Here is a 9,539-nt window from a genome sequence, read left to right on the forward strand (position 1 = left end):
AACACATATTCCTGCTGTAACTCATAATCAATTCAGGCAGTTATAAAACATTTACTAGCTGTCAGTTAATGGTTTTTGTGAGCTTATCTAAAGTGAGGACTATTTATGCCTTATAAAGTGTTAATAAGTTGAGTTTTAACATTTTGAAACCCACTCAGCCGTTCTCCTTTGCTATCAGTCTCATAGGATTCAATGATCTATGCTAAGCTATGCTAAAAGTGATATCTCCAGAACAGGAGAACGACTTTGTAAACACTTTATAAGGCATAAATAGTCCTCACTTTAGATGAGCTCACAAAAACCATTAACTGACAGCTAGTAGCCTACATGTTTTAACTGCCAGTAAATGCTAGTAACTGCCTGAATTAATTATGAGTTACAGTAGGAATTCATGCTAAAATCATGCTAGTGACTTGCTAGTCATGCTAAAATTAGGCTAGTGACTTGCTAGTCATGCTAGAATCATGCTAGTGACTTGCTAGTCATGCTAAAATTAGGCTAGTGACTTGCTAGTCATGCTAGAATCATGCTAGTGACTTGCTAGTCATGCTAAATTTATGCTAGTGACTTGCTAGTCATGCTAGAATCATGCTAGTGACTTGCTAGTCATGTTAAAACATGCTAGTGACTTGCTAGTCATGCTAGAATCATGCTAGTGACTTGCTAGTCATGCTAAATTTATGCTAGTGACTTGCTAGTCATGCTAGAATCATGCTAGTGACTTGCTAGTCATGCTAAATCATGCTAGTGACTTGCTAGTCATGCTAGAATCATGTTAGTGACTTGCTAGTTATGCTAGAATCATGCTAGTGACTTGCTAGTCATGCTAAATCATGCTAATGACTTGCTAGTCATGCTAGAATCATGCTAGTGACTTGCTAGTCATGCTAAATCATGCTAGTGACTTGCTAGTCATGCTAAATTTATGCTAGTGACTTGCTAGTCATGCTAGAATCATGCTAGTGACTTGCCAGTCATGCTAAATCATGCTAGTAACTTGCTAGTCATGCTAGAATCATGCTAGTGACTTGCTAGTCATGCTAGAATCATGCTAGTGACTTGCTAGTCATGTTAAATCATGCTAGTAATGGTAAAATCATGCTAATGGCTTGCTAGTCATGCTAAAATCATGCTAGCAACTTGCTAATCATGCTAGAAACATGTTAGGGATTTGCTAATCATGCTACAAACATGCTAACAACTTGCTAATCATGTTAGAAACATGCTAGCGGCTTTGCTAATCATGCTAGCAATATGCTAGAAACATGCTAGTAACCACCCTGGGTACCCTAGTAACCGCATAGCAACACCTTAGCAACCACCCCGGTACCCTAGCAATGACATAGCAACACCCTAGCAACCACCCTAGGCACCATAGCAACCACATAGCAACACCTTAGCAACCACCCCGGGTACCCTAGCAACGGCATAGCAACACCTTAGCAACCATCCCGGTTACCCTAGCAACTGCATAGCAACACCCTAGCAACCACCCTGGGCATTCAAATGGTTTATGAATCATTTACCAACACTTTCTAAATGATCTCATGAACCACTTACAACTATTAACTAACTGGTTTGTAAATAATGTAATGCTTAATTTAGAAATGATTAACTGATCCTTAATAAAGTATGAAAATACAATTATTAAGCATATTATACAGATGCTTATAAAACAAGAATAAAGCATTTATAGCTGTATTTATAAACTGCTTACAAATGTGTATTAATGTAGGAATAATGCTTTATAAATGATTAATTAACTATTTACCAATGCTTAACTAATGACTCATAGTGTGTAGTTATTATAAAGTGTTACCTAATCTTTTAATCAACCGCATTTTTTCCTTTCCCCATAAATATCAGGTAGCATTCATATTCATATCTGTCCTCTCATTTTCATAGCAATTCTAAGAAATGTACTTCATTATATTTGCTCTATACTGCTGTAGGTAAAGCCTTGGATACATTCAGCTGTGATTGTGTGGCTTTCACATTTGCTGTGCCTGCAGGAGAGAGCGAGTCCACGCTGTCACGCTCTCTGTTTTCATTAGCATGCTTTGGCTGTGGAGTGAGCTGTTGTTTCTGACTCAACAGATTTGTTTTCATGGATATCATGTCACCCTTGACATCTCATCTCAGGCCCAGAATTACTCAGCAGCCCTCGCCTCTGAGTTCCCCAGCAGTTGCAAGAAGCATTAGCCTTGCACTTCAATTATTCACTGTTCAATTCCTACCTGTCTCTTGCCCGACTGTGGACCCTATACAAGATCACAACCCCATCCTGCAACACTGGTAATGCTAGGGTCAAAACTCACTGTATAGACAAAAATAAAACACAGCTCACCCTGATAAATAAAACAGCTTAAGCTAGGCCAAGATGGTCAGGGTGGTCTGGATTTGTGCTGAGTTAAAGCAACAACTGTTACATTTTGTAACAGATTTGATTTCATTAGTAAATAAGATGTTTACTTAATTAGTTTGCACTGGGACTATATATTATAGAAACCCCATTTCTGTAACTAAAAAATAAAATAAATAAGTTATACGCTAATTGCAAATTTTTTATCACACAATTTTATTTTATTTTCTCAGAACTGTGTGATACAAACTTACAATTCTGACTTTTTTTCCCCTCAGAATTGTGAGATATAAACTTGCAATTGCAAGTTACAAAAACGGAATTGCAAGATATAAACTTGGAATGGCAAAAAAAAAAAATCAGAATTGTGATATGTAAACTCAGAATTGAGAGGAAAAGTCAGAATTGCGATAAAAAAAGATACAAACTCGCATTTGTGAGAAAAAAAATCTATATATCTCACAGTTCAAAGTAAAAAATTCTTAATTGCGGGTTTGTATCACACAGAATCAGCATTACAAGATGTAATCTCAGAATTGTGAGAAAAAATAAGAATAGCGAGATACAGAATTGCATTAAAACCTATTTCTTGCTATTGCGAGTTTAGTTGTAAGTTGTAACCTCAGAATTGCGAGACAAAAAGTCAGAATTGTGAGATATAAATTGGGAAACGCAAGAAATAAGTCAGAATTGTGAAAAAAAAAGTTTTACGAGAGAGATACAAACTCGCATTTGTGAGAAAAAAAAAAGTTAGAATTGCGAAATAAAATCCTATTTATGTAAACACAAAATTGTGAGAAAAAAGTCAGAATTACGAGATACAAACTTTCAATTGTGTGAAAAAATTAGAATTATGAGACACAAACAGAGAAATTCAGAGAAAAAAGTCAGAATTGTGAGTTTGTATGACAATTCTGAGAAGAAAAAATCTAAATTACACGATGTAAACTCAGAATTGCGAGAAAAGTCAGAATTACGAGATACAACCTTGCATTTATGATAAAAAAGTTAGAATTACGAAACTCGCATTTGTGAGAAAAACAGTTACAATTATACTTGTTAAAAGTATAAAAAAGCTTGTTAAAAACTTATTTCTGGCAATTGCAAGTTTATATCTTAATTTTCCGAATTACACATAGTGTAACAGTAGTGTTATCAGTTATATACATTAGGGTTCATGTTTGTCACAGTTAGCAGGTTGAGGAGTGGAGATGAAGGAGCAGGAACCGGAGTAAATGAAACACTGATATTTATTAAGAAAACAAACGTAGAACATGGAGCAAACAAACCAGAAGTAACGTTTATCGACAGACAAAGGGGAGTGAGCAGACACAGACTGATATACACAGAAAACAGGGCGTGGTTACAAACGAGATAACAAGGGGGAAATACAACTATGGGCAAGACTAAACCAATGGGAAACAAAACTAGAGGGGACAACACAGACTAAACCAAATGCATGGGAAACATGGGGGGAAAACACTGGGAAAACAAGACAGACTAGACAAAAATCTTGACATCCCCCCACCCCCCGAAGGCGCTTGCGCCTAATAACATCCATAGGGGAGGGTGGACGTCCTGGAGACCGCTAGGCAGGGACACAGGGCACAGGATACAGGGGCAGTCTCCAGGGCAGATCAGGGCGCTCAGGGAACCCAGGGTGTAGCTCAACCCAGGAGAGCACGGAAGGGCGTGCTGGAGAAAGGGCCTGCTCTTGAGGAGCGGGCTCTGGACGGTGCTCTTGAGGAGCGGGCTCTGGACGGTGCTCTTGAGGAGCGGGCTCTGGACAGCGCTCGGGGCAAGCGGGCTCTGGAGGGCTGGACGACCCCAGCGGAGACTCTGGAGGGCTGGGCATCTCCAGCGGAGACTCTGGAAAAACAAATTCTGAGCAAGCGTTCACAAGAGGGCGCTCTGGTGGTGTGGTCACTGGAGGGCGCTCTGGCGGCGCAGTCACTGGAGGGCTGGACGGAACCAGCGGAGACTCTGGGAGGCTGGGCGGAACCAGCGGAGACTCTGGAAGGCTGGGCGGAACCAGACTTAACTCAGGAGGTGCTGCTTGACTTGCCTCAGGTGGTGCTGCTTGACCTGACTCAGGAGGTGCTGCCTGACTTGACTGGGCAGGAACTGCAGCTGTGACTTGACTTGACTGAGCAGGAACAGCTACTGGTAGGGCGGCCGTGATGGTAGCAGACTCTGACTTGGCGGTAGCCATCTTAAGTGTAGACTCTGACTTGGTGGCAGCCATCTTGGGTGCAGACTCCGACTTGGTGGCAGCCATCTTGGGTGCAGACTCCGACTTGGTGGCAGCCATCTTGGGTGCAGACTCTGACTTGGCGGCATCCATCTTGGGTGCAGACTCTGACTTGGCGACCATCTTGGCCGGGGACTCAGGCTCAGGCTCATGCCCCCACTGGTCCACGTCATGGGGTGAGTAGATTTGCATAACACTGCCCATATGTATATGGAAAGAAAGAAGGCGTAACTTTTACCGGCTGTAATAGTTTTGGAGTCGCCATGTTTCGGCCATGTTTCGGTTTCAGGTATTCGGCTAATCACAATGCGCCATATAGCTGGCCAACCAGAGAACACCTGGGTTTCCATCAACCATGAGTTTTGTAAAAATTTAAGCATTTCAGAATGGCGGGGTAGAAAGGAGCAACAATAATGCACAGTATGTGGAAAATAATATGTTTTTTGAACCCCAAACTGCATAAACACATTGCATTACAACAAATACACAATAATGCTCTTTTTAGCAACATCATATGATCCCTTTAAAGAATGTTGGTAACCAAACAGTTGCTAGTAGCCATTGACTTGCATTGTATTTCTATTTCTATGTTATTTTGTGTTCGACAGAAGAAACTCATAAATGTTTAGAATTTTTGGTTGAACTTTGCCTGTAACACCAGATAAGCCAGGCTCAAAGGTAAACTAGCCTTAGTAAAAACCATCTTAACACCATCTAATGCAAGCAAACTAGGCTGGTTTAAGTGCAATTTCAACAAGTACTCAAGTACAAGAAGTCAAACATTTAAAAACATTCCACTCTGAATTGTACATAGCAAATTTCTCTCAAAGGGTGAATAAATTATGGCAGTCAATCTAATTTATCGCCACTGATTTGTGGGTGAAATGGAAGTCTTTGTGAAGAGATCAGCAGGACATCAGACAGACTGAATGCTGTGGGCTTCATGAAGTTTTTAAAGTAGGCAGAGAACACAGTCCAGCTTTAGAAAATTAGCAGTAATTGCTGGTGTACTTTCAAACTCTTTCTAAAGAGAAAAAGGGCTTCCCGTGTTCTTATTGTTGTACAATTTTTGTTCTACGCAAAGTTTTTCACTGAGAATCACCTACTGCGTTTTCCAATTCCAGACTATTGAAATGTACAGCATATGTGCTGAGAGCAGCCCTTGGGTTGTCTTTAAGGGTCCAGTACAGCACTGAACAGACTCATGATCCAGAACCTCCCGCTGATATAGGAGGTCATCTGGTATGCAGTCCAGAGCCTAATGAATACACAACGGGCCGCGGCTGCCTGCAGGATAGCGGCCTACACGGCTTGAGGTTTTGTAGTGCAGGCTGTGCGGTCTTGAACGCTGCTACAGACATGCTGATGAGAACCGAAACAAGAGAAGACGACTAGAAAGTGGAGTGTGACAAATCTCTTCATGAATTCTTTCAAACTCAAAAACAAGGACGTTGCCTGAAGGTCACAGTAGCTGCTTTGAAACATGAAAATGCCAAGCATTGCTAAAACTTTTCCAGTAACTTGAAAGGTATAATTAGTCTGGTTTGTAGAGCTGTGTATTGCTGCACTCTGAAGTGTGCCTGACTTTGTATTGAAACGAAATGTTGGAAAACACTTTCCTGACAGTTATAGTCGCATGAGAGGCATGTATAGCCGCCATGCAACCATTAAAGGGATCGTATAATAAATGTTTTATCATTTAATATTTTTCAGCTAGGTCCTCTAGGGATGTGTTAGTGAAGCAATGATCTTTATGTGTAACTGTTCCCACAACCATATAAATAAGTTACCTTTATTTATATATTTGGATATAACTGGGGCATGAGCTTGGAAATACATGAAGAATACAAGGTTTTTATTTTTTTATTATTATTTTTTTTTAGAAGAAGAAAATTGAAATCGATTTCTTTATTCAACAAGGATGAAGTACAGTGACCTTTCAAAAGATTTCTGGTTCAAATAAATGCTATTCTTCAGGCTTTATTAATTAAAGAGTGATGAAAAAGAAGGGAGGAAAAAAATTCAGCACTTTACCCACTTATCCACACTTGTTTTCATAACAATCAGCTGTTCTTATTATTAGATGATTTGTGAAGATTCATGTGACACTGAGGACTGGCTGCTTTGCTATTGAAAATTAATTATTTTTTTTTTATTATAGATCACCTTAGAAAACAGTTGTTTTAAATTGTGGTAATATTTCACAATAATACTCTTTTTTAATTGCATAAATTCAGCCATGGTTATCATAGGGGAAAAAAATCTTACTGACCCTAAACTTTTGAATGATGTATAAAATTATAAAAATAGCAGTGGTTTAAAACAATGATTTTGGACAGTCTGAAAAAATGACAGTCTAGAATAATTTTAATACCATTTCTCACTCTTCTGTACCTTTAAGGCACATCTATATACAATCTGCTGATTTTGTACGTTTGCCCTCTGACAAAGAAATGATCAGTCTATAATTTTAATGCTAGGTTTATTTTAACAGTGAGAGACAGAATAATAAATAAATAAATAAAAATCCAGAAAAATGCATTTCAAAAAAATTGATTTGCATTTTAATGAGTAAAATTAGTGTTTGATCCCCTATCAATCAGCAAGATTTCTGGCTCCCAGGTGTCTTTTATACAGCTAACAAGCTGCGATTAGGAGCACTCTCTTAAAGGTAGTGCTCCTAATCTCATCTTGTTACCTCTATAAAAGAAACCTCTTCACAGAAGCAATCGATTAATCAGATTCCAAACTCTCCACCATGGCCAAGACCAAAGAGCTGTCCAAGGATGTCAGGGACAAGATTGTAGACCTACACAAGGCTGGAATGGGCTACAAGACCATCGCCAAGCAGCTTGGTGAGAAGGTGACAACAGTCGGTGCAATTATTTGCAAATGGAAGAAACACAAAATAACTGTCAATCTCCCTCGTTCTGGGGCTCCATGCAAGATCTTACCTTGTGGAGTTTCAGTGATAATGAGAATGGCGAGGAATCAGCCCAGAGCTACAGGGAGGATCTTGTCAATGATCTCAAGGCAGCTGGGATCATAGTCACCAAGAAAACAATTGGTAACACACTACACCGTGAAGGACTGAAATCCTGCAGCGCCCGCAATGTCCCCATGCTCAAGAAAACACATGTACAGGCCCATTTAAAACTTGCCAATAAACATCTAAATGATTCGGAGGAGAACTGTGTGAAAGTGTTGTGGTCAGAGCTCTTTGGCATCAACTGCGCTGTATCAAAGGGACAATGGACAGGGCCAGGACAACGATCTTGAAATCATTTTTTAAAGCCATTTCAGTTTAAACTTGAGATATAGGGTTTTCTGAGCGCACACATTCAAAGCACAAAGTCATGTGAGTACTAAACTAAGTTCTCTTTCATGTCTTATTGCGCTTAAACTGTCAAATACACACACGTTTATGTTAAAAACACACAGAAGTTACAAAAATTGTCAGTTATGTCTGTGAAGGTAATGCACCAGAGACCCAATTATAGCACTTAAACATGAAAAAAAATAATCAGATTTTCATTATATTATATTGCCTTTAATTATTTTGGGTCGAATCTAGTTTATTTTCAATTACAGTTTGCAAAGCCTACATCATACTGTGGTAGGTTCACACAAGAATCTAACTGAAGTTAGACTAAAATGACCCAGGACCTTATTAAAACTTCATCCACTCTTCTCTGAAGTTAGAGCACTTCAGGGCCGCAGGTGGTAGTAGCACACAGCAAGGAACAGCACAAAGTTTGCTGGACTTATTCTTAGTTATATACTGAATGGAATAAGTCCGTTAAACAAACGGAAGATGCAGAGGGAGTTAAAACAACCAGACTCTGAGTTACAAAGTAGTTAAACACATCCATTTGTTTGCGTCCTCCTGGGAAACACTCTGTCTCTCATTTGCCTGCTGTGTCATAACTGCATTTTTCATGACTTGTGGAGGTGTAAGTTGGTGCTCTAGTTTTGCATGTAAGATGTCATCCATCACAGTGTCCGATAGTTAGAATAGCTAGAGGTTATGTAGTCTATAAAGGGTAAGACTGTAGCAGCTGGTTGAAAGAGAGGTCATTGCCAGGCAGAGCAGGTGCTATTGCTGCACTGAGGGGGTTTGTTCTGCCCTTTAGAAGAGCAGCTTCCTATGAGACTGACCTTTGACATGATTCTACATAAGCTACTCAGAGCGCTGGAGCTCGCCTTTGTTTTTCATGACTAATCTGAGATTCCTGTCGTATAACCGATATTTGTCTGCTTTAATACAAAATTCGGAGATTTCAGTTGCACAAAGGGAGTGAGGGTCAATGACAAAATGTCATAATAATCTAGTTTTAAACAAGTTTTTAATAAATGTAATCTTTGTATTTATGTTTGTTTCATATGGTTTGGAACTTTTATACCATTTTCAACAAAGGTTTTAGTTTAATGATTTTAAAAATGTCATGTGGTGTAACCATCAGTCAAGAAGTAATAATATATTGTATACAAAATATATACAATGGGGGAAAAAAATGAATTCAATGTGTTTTTGTAATATTTTGTGAATTTTACTAGCAATTTTTGAGTAAAAAACACTTCCAGTCAAAAGTTTTTGAACTGTATTTTTTTAAGAAGTCTCTTCTGCATTTATTTGATCCAAAGTACAGCAAAACCACAGATTTTCAGTGCAATGCCAGTGAATAGATGATGGCTGTTCCTTTAACACTGACTTCTTTCTTTGTGTTCGTTTGGAAACCATTTATGTGTTTGTTTGCGTTCATCTTGAGGGAAGGATATTTATTCACTTTGTGGTGTATTGCACACCCAGAAATAGATCTAGCTCAGCCTGAAATCGCTTAACGGCACCTCAGTTTGGGATTTGCTGACAGCATACAGCAGGCCATTCTGAATAATTTATGTCATACAGTCCATTGTGCACCGAAT

The sequence above is a fragment of the Garra rufa genome, chromosome 23, assembly GCF_049309525.1.
Source record: "Garra rufa chromosome 23, GarRuf1.0, whole genome shotgun sequence".
NCBI classification, from domain to species: Eukaryota; Metazoa; Chordata; class Actinopteri; order Cypriniformes; family Cyprinidae; genus Garra; species Garra rufa.